Genomic DNA, 17,297 nt, shown 5'->3' with positions numbered 1-17,297 from the left:
CGCTCTTCCCTGATAAAATCATGCCTTGGATTGCTGGGGAAATAGATGAGAAAACTAGGTGTTTGCAGATATACTCCTATTCACAGATTCACAGAGTGGTTTGGGTTTGAAGGGACCTTAATGCTCATCCAGTTCCAACCCCCTGCCACAGGCAGGCCCCTTCCGCTAGACCAGGTTGCTCCAAGCCCCTGTGTCCAACCTGGCCTTGAACATTCCTAGCGATGAGGCAGCCTCATCTGGGCATCTTCCATCTGGGACAAGCTACTGCCCGCACTGCTTCAACTGAAAAGGTCATCTTTTCACTCCAAGTGCTTCAAAGTGCTTGTTGGATCTCAACCAGTGAGGATTTTACCTGAGGAAAGGATATACATTGAACACTTTTCCGTGTTTGCAAAAATATGAGCTGAGGCAGAGGGGGGCTGTGTGTCGTTCCCAAAACCTGTGTGTCGTTCCCAAAGCTGCATAGCATGGCTGGGGTATTCAGCTGCACTCATGTACCTGCCAATACCAGCTCTAAGGGGGTTCAGAGGGGCTGCAGGACAGAAAGACAGAGGGATGCAGGGGGAAAGCACGCACTGTCTGGTCATGTGCTGTTGGGTGGGTTTGGGACTTCTCATGGACTGAAACAAGGGTGAGTTTGCTGTGTCTGGTTTTTGTTTGTTGGTGGTTTAAAGTGTGTGCTGTTTAATGTTACTGGCTTAAACTTGCAAGCAGGATGCCCTGCTCTAAATGGCATATTTCCAGAAATATGATACATTTCTGGATTTCCAGCAGGTAAATGAATTTCTGCACGTGCTGGAGGATAGAGTGTCCCTCAGGCATAAGATGAGCCTGGCCAGAGCGTGGTGGCCTTGAAGCTAAGGCACAGAACATCTCATGCTTCAGTTTCTTCCTCTGTGCAGGATTTAGTGTCGTACCTGTACTGTAGCCCTGAAAGCATCTGTAGTTGGCATATAGAAGTCTCTTGTATTTCCAATCCCAAGAGCAGTACTTGGGGAAACTCAGGTTTAAGCCTTCACAGAGGATGTACCATACAGCAAGTCTGACAGCAGCACAGCCCTGCAAGCCCAAAGCAAGCAGCTGAGTGCAGGAAAGCTCACTGATTCCTTCCCAGCTTCAGCAGCAGAAATGAGTTGTCAGGGAGCTCCACCTCATGCACCAGCAGGCTCTGAGACAGTTTCCATATTATTCTATTTAATTGAGCTTGTAAATAGAGCTGTGCTGTCCTGTTATCTTAATTTTGAAGAGAGGAAAGCAGGGTTCATGTATGTGAAGTATAAAGCACACTGCTGAGAGCAGCATTGCTGGAGCATCCATTCGCAGCAGGAGCTGAACTTTTATTACTGCCTGAGACAAATGGTGCAACTCTCTGCTGGCATTTGGGGTCTAAATGGCATTTCCATCCTTCTAAAAAGTCACAAAACTTTGTGATGGCTTCTCTTGAGCAATGTCTCTTGTTTGATACTAGATTGTGTTTACATAGACCTGAAGGTGGGGGTACCAGCAGTTCTGTGTCCAGCTCTGGGGCTACAAACACAAGAGGGATGTGGAGCAGTTGGATCGAGTCCAGAGGCCATGGAGATCTAAGAGTTGGAGCAGCTCTGCTCTGGAGACAGGCTAGGAGTTGGAACTGGTTGAGCTTTAGGGTCCCTTCCAACCCAAAACACCCTGTCATTCTGCGATTAAAGTTCTTACTCCAGTTTTTATGTGAGATGCTTGTTTAACAGTTGCCTTTCTTCCTCGCCTCTTTGGAGCAAGCGTAGTGTTCCAAAAGGTGGGCACTTGGTGCTCTGCAGAGGGGAAGTAGCTCGCACTAAATATAGCATTAGCCCAGTCAGTGGCCTTAATCGTTTCGCAGTTTCATCTGCCAGTTCCTGTGGAACAGCAGCATTCCTGAAGTATGGACGATTTGTCTCAGTAGGGAGGCCCAATGGCTTTCTCCTCTTGCTGCACTGTCTGTGACTTTGAAATGTGAGGAGATTACGTGGTTTCTCACCTCAAGCATGGAACCAATTTTTTCCCTTTTCTTGTCCGGAAGGAGTAAGCAACACATTCTGGAGTGGCTGGTGAACAATGAGTTGTGTTGCTGTCAGGTAGTGAGAGTGTCCAGCCAAGATGGGGCTGATAGAGGGGAAGTCTTCTTGAGGATGGCTTCCTTCCTTGATCTGAAATACAGACTGATTGCTGGTGGTGTAGCCCCCAGCCTGCTGGAGATGTTAATGTTTCTGCTGTGCCTGATCTCAGACCCTCATCCCATGGTTTGACCTGACTAAATGAGGAACTTATCCTCCTTTCCACTCTGCAGACAGCTTGTTTTCATCTGATCGTCTTTAATCCTGACTTGCAAAGCTCTTGTCCGATGTCTTACATGTGAGATAAGCCTTCTCTAGGGCAGGATCACTGGTGGGGATTTATGCTGCAGTGGGTTTGGATGCATCTGAGCTGCTCTGTTGAACAATCTGAGGTCAAGAATGCTTCAAGGTGCTTAGCTGGGGTCTACATCCCTGTGCCTGGAATAAAAGGTGAGCAGATCTTCTCAGCAAAGGAGAACAGCAGGAGAGGGGCTGTGTTGTACTCCCCAAAGCCTGGGAGGTTGTGATTGTGCAGGCAAAGCGTGTAGCCAGGGTGACCACCTAGATATAATGCATTCAATGTGGTGCTTGGTACAGTGAGACATCAACTCAGGAGTTAAATTCTGGCCCAAAAGAGGTCAGGTGGGGTTGAAGTTGTTCAAATCCAGCTTATCGCTGTCAGTATTACCTTTCCGCACTGTGTATTGATCTGCATCTGCACAGAAACTCCTGCCAGCATGAAACTGGCCTTTAGTCCAGCCCTAGCAGTAGTGGTGTTCACAGAGTTTGGAACCTGGGAAGTTTCTCCCAAAGACTTGGTATTTTTGATTAAAAGTAATTTTTTGTATTCTTTTGAGAATGAAGCATATTGAAGACTCTCTTTGCCACGTGGATAGGGCTTAGCGTTTACTTTTTGTTTTTCAAACCCCACAGTGATAGGTTAAAAAAGCAAAGAGCAGGCCCGGCTCAAAGCAAATAAACACAAAAATGCTACAAGATACTGCAAAGCATCTGCCAGAGAACGAGGCTCATCTCAGCAGGATTTCCTGGTTAAATACTTGAGATAAATGGCTTTCATTTAAAATGAATGTAGCTAATGCAGTGTTGCTCCAGAGAGGCTCGTGGGGTGGAGTGGAGAGAGATTTAGATTCTTACAGGGCTCAATACTTGTTCTCATTTACATGAGTATCTTACAGTGTTGAAACTCTGTGGGACCCTATTCTCTTATTTAATCCAATAGAAATTAGGCTTGATTACACTTGTGTAAACCCAAGTAAAGGAAGAATCAGTCATATGGTTACTAAATATGCATCAATTTTTATTTATTGCCTTAGTCTGTTTTAATGCCATATGTCACTGTCACAGTTGTACAAAGTTGATTGTTATATTTAAGATCTAGAACCTAGAGTGGTTTGGGTTGGAAGGGACCTTAAAGCTCATCCAGTTCAAAGCCCCTGGCACAGGTTGTATTCTGTGTCTGTGATTTTGTGATCCTCTCCGCACTGTCAGTAGCTTTAAGTTTGGGTGCATGTGAGTGTGCATGTCCATCACTTGGCCTCACAGACCTGCTTTTGCATTTCAGAGCTGCTTCTGCAGCCATGTGGGAGGTCTGACTGCTCTGGCCAGAGCTGCAAGCAGAACGAGACCCTCAGGGAAGTGGTCTGTTTCCTGACATGACACTTCGTCTTGCAGAGCTCAGTAGCAGTGTGGCTTCCTGCCCAAGTAGAGCCTTGCTGCTTCCTCCATCTGTTTTAATTTAAGAGGGAGGGGAATAAAAGCCACCCTGGTTTGTCTTTTGTTCAAGGGCTGTTCATAGCATGGTGCTGTCATGGACAGGACTTGGGCAGAGCAGAGATGAGCATCGTGGCACTACACAGCCTTTGTGAAAGGAGTTTGCAGCCACTTGAAAGTGCTTGTCCGTGATGATTTTTCTGCAGCTTCAGCATAGTACCTTTGCACCAAGCTTGTGTAGGGACGTTGGCTCTGTGGCTGCTGGAGGTGATCCTGCTACTCTGCTCTGCTCTCATGAGACCTCACCTGGAGTAGTGTGTACAGCTCTGGTGTCCTCAACATAAAAAGGACATGGAGCTGCTGGAGCAAGTCCAGAGGAGGCCACAAGGATGATAAGAGGACTGGAGCCCCTCCCTTATGAAGACAGGCTGAGAAAGTTGGGGCTGTTCAGCCTGGAGAAGAGAAGACTGTGTGGAGACCTCAGAGCAGCTTCCAGTGTCTGAAGGGGGCCTATAAGGGTGCGGGGAAGGGACTCTTCGTTAGGGACTCTAGTGGTAGGACAAGGGGTAATGGGTTTAAACTTAAACAGGGGAAGTTTAGGTTAGATATAAGGATGAAGTTCTTTACAGTGAGGGTGTTGAGGCACTGGAATGGGTTGCCGATGGAAGTTATGAATGCTCCAACCCTGTTCAAGGCCAGGTTGGACAGAGCCTTGGGCAACATAGTTTAGTGTGTGGTGTCCCTGCTCATGGCAGGGGGGTTGGAAATAGATGATCTTAATGTCCTTTCTAACCCAAACCATTCTATGATTCTATGTTCTGGGACTGCAGTTCCTGCTCTTGGCATCTGAGGATTTGCTATGGAATTAAAATGACCAAGTAAATATGTAGAAGGAAGGACCAGAGAGAGATAAGTGTCTGAGTCTGTTCAGTCTTGTCATGTTAAACAGTAAATATTACTCAAGTGCTTAAAGTAATGAGGGGAACGAGCTCTGCTGTTAAGAGTTTTTAATTGCATGCCACAAAAGGCGATTGCCCCCACCCATCAAAGCTATTCAGAGTCCTGCTGCTATTCCAGCCTGCACTTACATGAAGAGAAGGTGAACTTAAAAAAAAACTCCTTTCCTGGTGCCTGTTATAAAATAAACCCAGACAATGTATGATTTCCATGCCTGGAAAAAACCCCATACTGGCCACTTAATGTCCTCTCAACTCTGAGCCATGGATTGGAGGACAAGACACAAGGTGCAGATGGTCCGAGGTGGCCAGGCAGGCAGTGGCAGAGCTGACCAGCTTCACATCAGTGAGTCGGGACAATTCCAAGCACAAACACAGGTTGGGGGAGATGGGATGGAGCAGCCGTGAGGCGAAGAACTCGAGGTACTGGGTGACAAGAAGGTCCCCATGACCTGGCTTCAGTGTTCACATGAGCCCAGAACCCCGCTGTGCTGGGCTGCATCCCCAGAGCATTGACGGGTGGATTCTCCCCTTCTGCTGCACTCTGGGGAGACCCCCCGTGCAGTCCTGATCCAGCTCTGGGGCAACAGCACAAGAGGGACGCCGAGCTGTTGGACTGAGTCCAGAGGAGGCTACAGAGATGCTGCGAGTGCTGAAGCAGCTCTGCTCTGGAGCCAGGCTGAGAGAGCTGGGCTGGTTCAGCCTGGAGAAGAGACAGCTCCTTAAGGGGAGACCTTAGAGCAGGTCCAGTGCCTAAAGGGGCTACAAGAAACCTGGAGAGGGGCTTTGGACGAGGGCCTGTAGGGACAGGACAAGGGGAATGGCTTTAACCTGCCAAAGGGGAGATTGAGATGAGCTCTTAGGCAGAAGTTCTTCCCTGTGAGGGTGCTGAGGTGCTGGCACAGGGTACCCAGAGAAGTGGTGGCTGCCCCATCCATCCCTGGCAGTGTTCAAGGCCAGGTTGGATGGGGCTGGGAGAAGCCTGGTCTAGTGGAAGGTGTCCCTGCCTGTGGCAGGGAGTTGGAACTGGATAAGTTTTAAGGTCCCTTCCAACCCAAACCAGTCTATGATTCTATGATTCCACTGTAAATAAAGAGTAAGGTTCAGTAACAAGTTTCTTTGCAAATGCAGATGAATGGTTAAATTTTGAATTTTCAAGAGCCACAGCTTTGCACTGAAAAATCAGTATTTAGTCCAAGCCTGTGGTTTGACACAAATACATTTCTGGAATTGTGGAGGAATTTTCGCAGTCCAGCCCAGTGCTTGGGTGCACATGTAATCCTGATGAAAATCCAAGCTCAAATGGATTGTTCTGATCTATTTTCTGTGTTTCAATAAAAGTCAGTATGCAAAATAAGTGGGAAGCACAGGGCATGGAAATTGCATTAGGCTTGGGAGGCTTTTAGATATGACCAGGGAAGCTGCAGAAAATAAAGAGCCTATGGAGATTGGTTGGGTCTGATGTCCCAGTGTTGCTGTGCTGTGATAACCAAGTTCTGTCCATGGCTTCAAGTGTTTGCTTGCAGGGGAAGGACTAGCACTATAGACTGTGCTTTGCAGCTGGGGAAATGGAGGCAAAGCAGGTCACTGGTGGAAAATCCACCTGCTGCCTTCCAGTCTGTCTTCCTACTCCTCCGACCTCCCTCAGCGTGATTGCTCTTTGCCAGGGCGTAAGGGGAATGGGGTGAGTGGTTTCACAGTGTCAGTTTCTCTCTCAACACCTATATGGCTCACTTTGAAGAGCTGGAATGAAAGGCTGCATCCAGTATTTCAGAATGGAGCTTTTACAGAGAAGGAGTTCCTTTGACTTCTAGGAAGCCACTGAAGATTTATAGTCATCCATATGGTGCGTCTGGAGAACTGGTGTTAAATATTGGGGTTGAGCTGTATCACTAACCATTTCCATTCCTGCTTCTCAGATTTAACTGACACGAAATAACCCATGTCCTTCATTAAATCAACTTGAAAACGATTATTAAAAACAACCGACAAGCCCGAATCCAGTCCAGTGAGGAGCAGACGTGCATGAGAGCTTGTGTATATAATTTGGACAATGATGATGCTTGGATCACAAGCGTTTTTATTGCAGAGAGTGCAATCTATCAACATGTCATTTGAGGCTTTTTCTATTTGTCTTGGGCCAGGGCTGCCCTGGTTTTTAAACAGAGGCTCTGTCACTCAGCAGCTTGGCTGAGGTTTTGTTCTTCTGTTATTTCACATGAGCTTCAATTAAACAAATTTATAATTTATGGGCTAGGAGTTAAGGAAATTCTCTTGTTTGGTAATGAAGTTGGGAAGCCTGGAGTTAGAGAGTTGAGAAACAAAGCACTGTCATATTTAGCTCCCCAGTAGTCGTTCCTTCACCATGGATTAAGATGATTGCTGGCTGTCAAGATCTCCTGCAAGGAGCCAGATCGTGGTGGAATAAATGTGCTCCTCACTGCAGTGATAATCATCTTGGCACAAGGCATTGCTTGACTACATTTGTGCACAGTTGGCTCTGACACAGCACCATGGGAATCCAGAGCCCACCCTGTGCAGTTGCTCTGGATTCACACTGGTGTAACCCAGAATAGCTGAGCTGCCTTATAAAAGGCTTCTACGTTTCAAGGCCAAAAGCTCTGTGGCATGGTGAGCATGCTAAAAGCACCCTTATTAAGGACTAATGAAGAGACAGCATCCTTGGTGTTGCTGCTGCAGGGAAGTTGGTGGAAGAGCTTAGGATGTATGGTGGAATGGTTTTCTTTTTTAATACTTGATGTCTTAATAACTGTCTTGGTGCATCACTGATAAATACAACGTGACCGCCCTAATCAACTGCTCCCATTTTAAGTGGTATCAGCACTGTTAATTAACTCAAGTTTTCAGAAGTTGGGGCAGTTGAAAGCTGACGTGCTTTCATTTGGTGGGCTGCTAAGCTGATTTTCATTGATCTGTGCCTGTGAATTAATCAGCCATCTGAGCACTCAGTTCTTCCATTTGCCTCTGTGCTTTCTTTGCTTGTAAATGATATCTTTGAAGTTTACCAAAAGAATGAGTCACGTTGTAGCTTCCTAAGAATTTTCCCCCTCTGTAGTCATACATTTTTCATGCTGCTCAAATCATAATCTATATAATGAGTGCAGGGAAAACACTGCTGTATGAAGCCATGTCTCTGCAGCTGAACTTTGGAGGTACTTATCCTATTCTTTGCGTGGCTGGCTGCTCTAATAAAAGAATGTTTAAAACCTTCTTCAGACTTTTAGAGCTGGGCTAAAACATTAATGTCCATCCTTGTTTAGCGCTCCCTGCCTTGTCTGAGGTGGTGCACAGTTAACCTGTTTCCACGCTGGATCTGAGTTACAGTGCATAGCTCTAATATCCTTTGCTTGGGCAGATTAATAGAGGAAATGCCTCATAAATTTACTAGCAAGAAAGTAATTGCTTCCAGAACATGCAGAGTTTTTAATTAGCATGAGCCTGTTTCTTTTGTTAGCCCTGTTTATGTGTTGTTCACCTTTCACTGATTTTAAGTGTTTGCAAAGCATCTGTCTCTGTTTATTGCTGGACATGTATTGTGCAACTTCAGTGGAGGTGAATTAGATCTTGAGAGTGCATCATTAGCTGGGACCAGGTGCCATAAACATTGCCTGGATGGAAATTCCATGTAAAAGAAGTAGAAGTGTTCTTCACAGTGGAAAACCATAATCATAGATAATCAGTTGTATAACAAACGCTCTTGATGTTTCCTATGGACATTAGTGATTCTTTCAGCTCTCAGTGTTTCACAGGCTCTTTGTGGAGTGGTGGGCTTATAGAAATTCCTCAGTTGTTCTGGTGGCCTTTGACCAAAACAACCCACCTGCTTTTTAATGTCAAGTCAATTCTACTCAGCAGTAAACAGTAAGAGCTTCTCTAGAGCACCATCCTAAGCCTGGATTTCCACCCTCATTCTGTGCATGCAGGAGGTGCAGGCAGAGATGGACTTTTTTTCCAAGCAGTTCTCAGTATTTAGTGAATTTATTTAAGCAAAAGATAGTATGACTGAGGTGAGCAGGAGGGAGTTTTTCCAAGTGCCTTTTTGGGTGTTTGCTCATGTACTCAGCCCTGAAAAATAATCTGTGTGGTTACTGACTGTGTTTGCACTGTCTTTACTGTGCCAGTGCTATTTTTGTATCTAACTCATGGCCCTCAATAGCTAGGGGAGATAGCGAGCAGTTTGGACAAGTGCTTTCAGTCTCTATTTATTTATTCATTTATGTGTTTTAACAAGGGTCTGGAGTGCTGAACTCCGGGCAGTCGCTGTAGCTGTCATCATCTTAGGTGAGGTCTGGGGCAGAGAGCAGAGAGGAGCACACTCTATATCTTCCTTAAAATGCTGCCACCCCCCAGCAGGCACTTGGCGAGCAGCCTGTAGACCCCCACGTGAACACAGCTGCTGATGCCAAGCCAGAGAATTAAAGACTAATCTTGGAAACTTTGCCCCATCCCTGGCAGTGCTCAGGGATCTAACGTGGCCTTGAACGCTGCCAGGGATGGGGCAGCCACAACTTCTCTGGGCAACCTGTGCCAGTGCCTCACCACCCTCATAGTGAAGAAGTATCACAGTGACTTCTTGCATGGGTTGTTCATGAGACTTTCTTCTAGGTATCTGACATTTTAAAACCAAGTGACCTTCTCGAAGGTCCTTTGGTAGCTCTGGAGCACAAGCATCCTCCACTTGAATGCACTCAAAGCTCCTTTTGCAGGATAAAGACTGACGTGTGTTTTACTGCTGGGGAAGACTGGGCACACAGTGGTTTGGCAATGTGTCACTGAGGGAGAGACCCATTTTTGATGCCATCTCCAAATTTTTACCTTTCCATAAGATACAGAACGAAGGCGAGGCAAACCAGGTTGTTCTCAGGGTTTGCTGTGGCTGATGTGACTGCACTGCCCTGAGCTTGCGAAGGGTCAAGCTGATGATGGTGTGTCGTGGTTCAAACCCAGCCGGCAACTTGGAACCACGCAGCCGCTCGCTCACTCCCCCCCTTTTCCTTCCTCCCCCCGCTCCCGGAGGGATGGGGAGGAGAATCGAAGGAATGTAACTCCCACGAGTTGAGATAACAGCTCTCCAGTAACTAAGGTATAATACAAACCACTACTGCTACCAGTAATAATGATAAGAGGAATAACAAGGGAACAGGACACAACCGCTCACCACCCGCCGACCGATACCCAGCCCGACCCGAGCAGCGATCTGGCCTTCCGGGTAACTCTCCCCAGTTTATATACTGGGCATGACGTGCTGTGGTATGGAATACCCCTTTGGCCAGTTTGGGTCAGGTGTCCTGCCTCTGCTTCCTCCTGGCTTCCCCTCCTCTCTGGCAAAGCATGAGACTGAGAAAGTCCTTGGTCAGAGTAAACATTACTTAGAAACAACCTAAAAACAACGGTGTTATCAGCGTTGTTCCCAGACTGAAAGTCAAAAACACAGCACGGCACCAGCTACTAAGAAGGAGAAAAAATGACTGCTGTAGCTGAACCCAGGACATGGTGGTTTCCATGTTTCATCTCAGGGTGTGACTTACTGCAGTAAAAGCTCAGCCAGCAGCCTCACCATGGCCAATGTCCCCTGGCACGAGGTGGTGCACTTCCTCCAGGAGCTCGCCAACCTTATCCCTGACTATGAAATCGCCTGCAAGCATGAGCACTCGAACTGTCTCCTCATCACTCACAAAAAGGTGAGTCTGTGCCAGGGCGTGATGCCAGGCACCATGCATCTCCTTGGAAATGCTGCACAACTGCCTTGTTCCAACACATTTGCCTCTAGAGTTAGCTAGGTGCTTTGTTTTGGTGGGGGGGGTGTGTGGGGGGAGGAATTGTAGTATACATATTTCAGAGAAAGCTGAAGATGTAGCAGGTTGCATCTGGTCATAACAACTCAGTGCTACCACAGCAATGCAGGTTTGCAGGAAGGTAGCTCCAGTTCAAAAGGAGAGCATCCTCTGTAACATCCACATGTCAATGTCTTTTGTCCAGATTATTTCTCCAAAGGAAGTTCTGTTTCAAACTTGGGTTCCTTTCTCAATATCATCAACATAACTTGAAATACAAGTGAAATGGCAAAAAAACCCCAACTTAATTGTAAAGGATGCAGGATATGAAAAATATCAAGTACAGTTTTGCTCTCAGAGCTTCAGAAAAGCTCAATAAAAAGATAATAAAAATGTGAGATAAAGAGCCAGCTTGGCAACTGGTGGAGCAGCTACTTCCTATACTAATTGTGATGATTTGGCTCCTTACGCATTCCTCGCTTGTGTTTGCTGAAGTCATGAGCACTGTTGCATCCCTCACTGATCTGCTATCCCCAACATAAAAAAGACTTGGAACTACTGGAGCAAGTCCAGAGGCAGCCACAAGGATGATCAGAGGGCTAGAGCAGCTCTGCTGTGGACACAGGCTGAGAGACCTTGGAGCAGCCTCGTTCCAGTATCTGAAAGGGGCCTACAAGGATGCCAGAGAGGGACTCTTCCTCAGGGACTGTAGCAATAGGACAAGGGGTGATGGGTTCAAAATTAAACGGGGGAAGTTCAGGTTGGATATAAGGAAGAAGTTCTTAACTGTGAGAGTGATGAGGCACTGGCACAGGTTGCCCAGAGAACCCAAACTATTCTATGAAATGGGGGATGGCTCTATTGAGTGGTGTTCTGAGGCTTCCCGTGTACACTGGGAATAGCTCCTTAAAATCACCTCTTGCTAAATATCCAGAATGTTTTAAATCCACATTTGGAAATCATTAGAATCTCATTGCTGAAAACTTCTGCACGGTTGCAAAACTCTTGCCATTTGCAGTTTTATGGGAACAGCTGTAAAGGAGCTGGGAAAACTGGGATACCTGGATACCTGTTCCTGTTTTCGTTTTAACTCACCTTAGATTTGCTTTATTTGCAGCTGTAGTCTTGGTTGTTGCCACAGGCAACTGTGCCTGACAAAGCCTTGAATGCAAAATACTCTTTTCTGGTTGAAGGTGAAGGAAACACATTGTCACCAAACTTACTGATACATCATTTAAGTAACCCCATTAGTAACAAGAATAGATTGATACCAGCCCAGGAGGAATTCAACAGCTGCTTTGCTTTCCAAAGCCATTAGGAGAGGGCGTCTTTTGGAAACAATCTATACTCAGTACTAAAATAACTAATAAAAAAGAAATTTATTTCTGTTATGTTTAATTTTGAATTTCAGGCTCCAGCGGAGAATAAAATTTGTCAGTGTATATTATTTGTAGAAAATGTGTGCTCTGGGAGCAATCAAACTGTAGTGAGTAATTGCAAAATCAAAGGTGTCTTTAAAAAGTTAAGGAGTTGCAGGAAGATGCTAATAAAATTCATTAGGAAATGTGATTTATTTCACTTTGTCCTAGGTCTGAGTTTTGAGGCTTTCAAACAATGCTCATATTAATAATTTCAAACCCCAGTATTGAAATGCCAGCCTGTAGGAAAGAGTCTGGAAATGCCAGAAAAATAATGCCTCTTGTTTGCACCCTCTACTCCTCAGTTTATGGAGAATCTTTGATTGGCACCTGCTTACCTGATGAATAATAGTTTAGGACTTAGGCTCTGGAGTCTCTTAAGGCCAGGGATTTATGTAGATAAAGGGCTTTAAGGTAGAGGAAACTGCAGGTAGTATGTCTGGTGTTACTTTCTTTTTTCAGGAAACCAAGAAGCAAATCAGAGACAGAAGCTGTTGTGGTTTTGGGTACTTCAGTATCTTAAAAATGTATCATTAGACTTCCAAGTCTCTTCCCACACACACATCCCCTTCTTTTAGGCTTCCCTGCTGACCAGAAGTGGGTTCCTGGTGTCTGAGTGCCCTTTTGCAGTTAGGGGTAAGGTACTTGTGAAAGCCTTCAGGACTTGGTGAGTCTCAGGAAGTGAGATGTGTTCCATTTAATCTTGGAGAGCCTTGGATCTGGCACTCCTGCACTGTCCCAGGAGAGCATAAAAACTGTCATACACTGAAGCCTTACAGCAATACGTTTGTTTTCCAGTTACCCTTCACAGACCTTAGAGCAGCTTCCAGTTCCTAAAACAGCTACAAAAAAGCCAGAGAGAGGCTTTGGTCAAGGGCCTGTAGGGACAGGACAAGGTGGAATGGCTTTAACCTGCCAGAGGGGGATTGAGATGAGCTCTTAGGCAGAGATTCTTCCCTGTGAGGGTGCTGAGGCGCTGGCACAGGGTGCCCAGAGAAGCTGTGGCTGCCCCATCCCTGGCAGTGTTCAAGGCCAGGTTGGATGGGGCTTGGAGCAACCTGATCTAGTGGAAGTGGGAGGGGGTTTGAACTGGATGAGCTTTAAGGTCCCTTCCAACACAAACCAATCTGAGGTTTCTGCTTTTTTAGGGGGCAACTAGGTATCAGCCTCTGTAAGCGTGAATGTCAGTCACTTTTGAGTGTAGCCCTCACTTGGCTTGGTCTGGACTCCCACGGGTGGGAGAGTTCCTCTTCCATGTCTTTTCCGCTTCCTCCTGCCAGCTTTTGCTTCCCCCTACATGCTGGTTTCCATCTTTCCTAGAGATGTGCCCGGTGTGTTTTGGGTCCATCTTGGATATTTTTCTTCAGCAATAGTGCTAAATTCTTGAGAAATTATATTTTCTTCGTAGCAAATCCTATAAATACTGAGGTACAACACATTCTAATATATTACAGTGCTTTTGAACTAATTGGCTGAGATATTGACACAGCAGCAACTTTATAATTTAATAGTTAATTCAAGTAACCTTTTCCCCGGAGAGACCTTTGGTGGCTGCTTTTCCTGGGCTGTAACAATAGGTGTATCCTCAAGAAAACCGTAACAAGTGCCTAAGAAGGGGGAATGTGCTGCTGCTGCCTTGCAGCAAAGGTTTGTTTTGAATGAGAGTTTGCATCTTGGTAATTTCTAGAATAACCCACTCTGCTCTGCTTTGTTGAATTTGCTTTATGTGTGTGTTTACCATCCGCTCCCTTGTTTCGAAGCAGTTGCCAATTATCTCCTATTACGTTCACTTAAACATCTACCTCGCTTTTCAAGTAGGTTGGTTTCCAGCCATGTTCTCCCTGTTGCTTTCCAGCTCTGAGTTTCTGTTAGAATCTCAGAATCACAGAGTGGCTGGGTTGGAAGGGACCCTAAAGCTCATCCAATTTCTTTGTCCTGTCCAATTCCCTTGTCCTGTCCCTAAAGGGCCTTGTCCAAAGCTGCTCTCCGTAGTCCCTTTAGGTACTGGAAGCTGCTCTAAGGTCTCCCTTTAAGGAGCCTTCTCTTCTCCAGGCTGAACCACCCTGGATCTCTCAGCCTGTCTCTAGAGCAGAGCTGCTCCAGCCCTTGCAGCACCTCCATGGCCTCCTCTGGACTCACTCCAACAGCTCCATGTCCCTCTTATGTTGGGGGCCTCAGAGCTGAATTTGTATCCTGCAGAGTGCAGTTTGTACTATGTTGTACTGTTGTTCAGGCTAGTCCTTAGCAAGTCTGTGGGTACAAGAGAGCATCCTTATCTCTTCCCTGTGCTGCTGGGATTGTCAATTATCCATGCACAGCACAGGCAATTCTCTTGAAATCCTGTTGCTTTTTTCTCTCTTTGAAGGTCTCAGTTAACAGGGTGAAATGCGTGGCTGGTGGGCTCAGAAAATTGGTGACCATTGTCCTTTTTTTTCCTTAACAAATGGATACGTCTGATTGCCAGTAGCAGACCCGAGTCTGTACCCTGGATCCAGATGTTCCCTCATGGTACAGACACAGTCCCTTGTCTTACCGGTTGGATTATTTCCCAGGTAGATGTGGTCTGGGTTAGTGTGGTGGGGTGAGCCTGGCATCCACAAAACCACCTAAGGCAGATGCTTTTAGGAAGGTCCCTGTAATCATTTCATTTCCCATAACCCAAATGCAATGCTGGGGTACACAGGGTACCTCCAAGGCAGGTACTATGGGTAGTTTGAACTGGAATGAGCAGGGGGGAGTTTGTATCCTGACTACAGGTGCTCATCAGTATCCATGAACCGGGAAGTCTTCTCAGCAAGGAGGGAACCGGCCTTTTCCTTCCTACTGGGTTTTCCAGCCCCACTCTTGTCTGTACCATGGGGGCTCGGGTGGAACATGATGGCTTAGTGTGCATCCTGGCTGCACTTGCAGAAGGCTTGAGAGGTTGGGTGAAAGGAGTTGAAGTTGTTCCATGCTGAGCATTTCATCTATATTTAGGGAGGAAAAGGAAGCACTTAACTACCAGCTGCAGATCGACTGACAAGGGTTATATTAGAGGAAAATAGTCCATCACATTTTATTTCCTTCCTGCCTTGCAAATCATTTGGAGTGCAAGCTGTCCTTGCAATCCAGCATCCCAGATCAAGCATTTGGATCACGTTCCTTCCCTGCCTGTTCACCCCTCAGTTACCCTGCCCCTATGACAGCATCACAGTGCAAGGGGAAAAACAAACGTGGGCTGCTGCTTCGTGGCAGAAGATCACCAAATAGGTGCAAGATCCCCATGTCTGTGGGAGGCAGAGGGGATGGGGCTATTCCCCAGCTGAGGAGAAGGTGTCTCAGTAGCCAGAGAACAGCCTTAGTGCAGGCATGGGTATGAAATGTTAAGTTTCCTGAAGGTTTTCTTTCTTTACGTTGTCTCTGTCCAAATAGGAAGGTGGCTCTGCTGTGCTTGATCTGTTAGTTATTAAAAGATGATCACCGTTGTGCTAAAGTAATCCGGTTTTCATCCATCGGAATTAAAACTGTCTGGATGTAGCCCTGGATTAATTGGCAGAGGAGATGTTCTGCTCTGCAGCGGGTAGGGATTTAAAAGAAAGAAATCTGCAATAACGAATCATTTCTTTAGAATAACTCACACAAGATTAGATGTAATAAATAGAATGTAACGAGTTGCAGAGGAACAGTCCCACAGGCAAAGGGCTATGTGGCACTGGTGAGGGTCAGGTCAGCCTTGGTTTGGTGTCTCCTTTTTGTTTCGCTTGGAAAACACAATAGCAAATCCCATTTCCAGGTATTCTAGTTGCCAGCTTTGGAAGGAGTTTCATCTCCTTTAACATGTCTGATTGCTAATGAGCACTTAAGTCACTGAATGTATAACTACAAGGCTACTTTTTGTTTCAGTCTAAAACTGATGGGAACTGTTGGTTCCTGGTGGAAGCTGTTGGTGGATTGGTACTGTTCAGGGACAGTATCTGCAGAGTCATGGAGGGGTTCCAAGCTTGGATATTCCCATGGCTCAGTGTCACTGTGCAGGTTTTCATTTAATCCTGAGGACATGGGATGTAGCAAGACTCTTGCCTCATACGCCTGGTATCCTGTTAGGTTGGGTATACCTTCTATTGCACCTATTTGTAACTTAACCATCTTAATCCTGACTTCTGCCTGCTGAAGCCTGAGATTATAAATAGTAATTAAAAAGAAAAGCTTTTTAGCTTTTTAACAAGCATTATGACCCTGTTAAGATTAATTTATCTACAATATTTTGTATTCTTTTCTTGAGTGACTCCAGTTCAAGTCACTTCCACTGCTGAACAAAGGGATCCTTAAATAATTGTGAGCCTTAATTTGGTGAGAAACTGTGTGTAATAATTCACTGAATTACTGGTTTGACTTGGAGAGGTTCATACTGGTAGGTGGCAAAAACAGTCAGAGCAGTTGCATTATGTCAGTGCTTTGCACTCCCATTGTATATGATCTGTTTAATAATACCCCATGTGAAAGTGTAAAAGCTGTTTTGTTTATTGCGATGATAGGCTGTCTTCAAATTTAAATTAAGGAGCTTAGGACTGGAGCCATCAAGATCATTTTTTCAGCTGCCTTTTTGATGTTGTGCCCAGAGAAATGGCTGACGGTGGAGACTAGCAATAGAAAATCAGTAGCTGACAGCTGATGCGTTGCACATCTGGAGTGGTAGCCAGTGCCCAAGTGACACCTCTGACGTGACATTGTGCTCTGCTCTGACACATCCTGTTTCAGGTACTAGAGGTCTTAAATGCTTCTAAGCCAAGCGACCTGGGAGCACCTCTGCTAAGAGGAAAGGCTGAGACAGCTGGGCTTGTTCAGCCTGGAGAAGAGAAGGCTCCGGGGAGACCTTACTGGAGCCTTTCAGTTCTTAAAAGGAGCCCATAAGAAAGACGAGGAGAGATTTTTTAGCAGGGCCTGTTGCGACAGGATGAGAGGTGGTGATTTTAAGCTAGAAGAGGGAGATTCAGGCTGGTCGTGAGGAAGAAATTTTGTACAATGAGGGTGGTAAAACCCTGGCACAGGTTGCCCAGAGAGGTGGTGGATGTGCCATCCCTGAAGACATTCAAGTCCAGGCTGGATGTGGTTCTGGGCAACCTGATCTAGCTGAAGATGTCCCTGCTCATTGCAGGGGGGTTGGACAAGATGAGTTTTGAAGGTCCCTTCAAACCCAAACTATTTTGGATGCTATGAAGTGATTTTATTTTTCAGAAGGGGAATCATACAGGTGAAAGACTGGCAAGTCAGCCCTGGAGGGAGCGGGATGACCCAACACGTCCTGGCTTCACACGTGGCCTTGGCTAATGCAGTGTTTAAATTCCT

General features: G+C 46.0%; 1 pseudogene; it reads left to right on the top strand.

Moving 5' to 3' along the window:
• Positions 1-17,297, top strand: part of LOC104405475 — a 65,703-nt pseudogene that overhangs the window by 44,116 nt on the left and 4,290 nt on the right.

The sequence above is a fragment of the Nestor notabilis genome, unplaced genomic scaffold, assembly GCF_000696875.1.
Source record: "Nestor notabilis isolate BGI_N333 unplaced genomic scaffold, ASM69687v1 scaffold3385, whole genome shotgun sequence".
Taxonomy (NCBI): domain Eukaryota; kingdom Metazoa; phylum Chordata; class Aves; order Psittaciformes; family Psittacidae; genus Nestor; species Nestor notabilis.
This window is presented reverse-complemented; position numbering and strand designations above follow the sequence as displayed.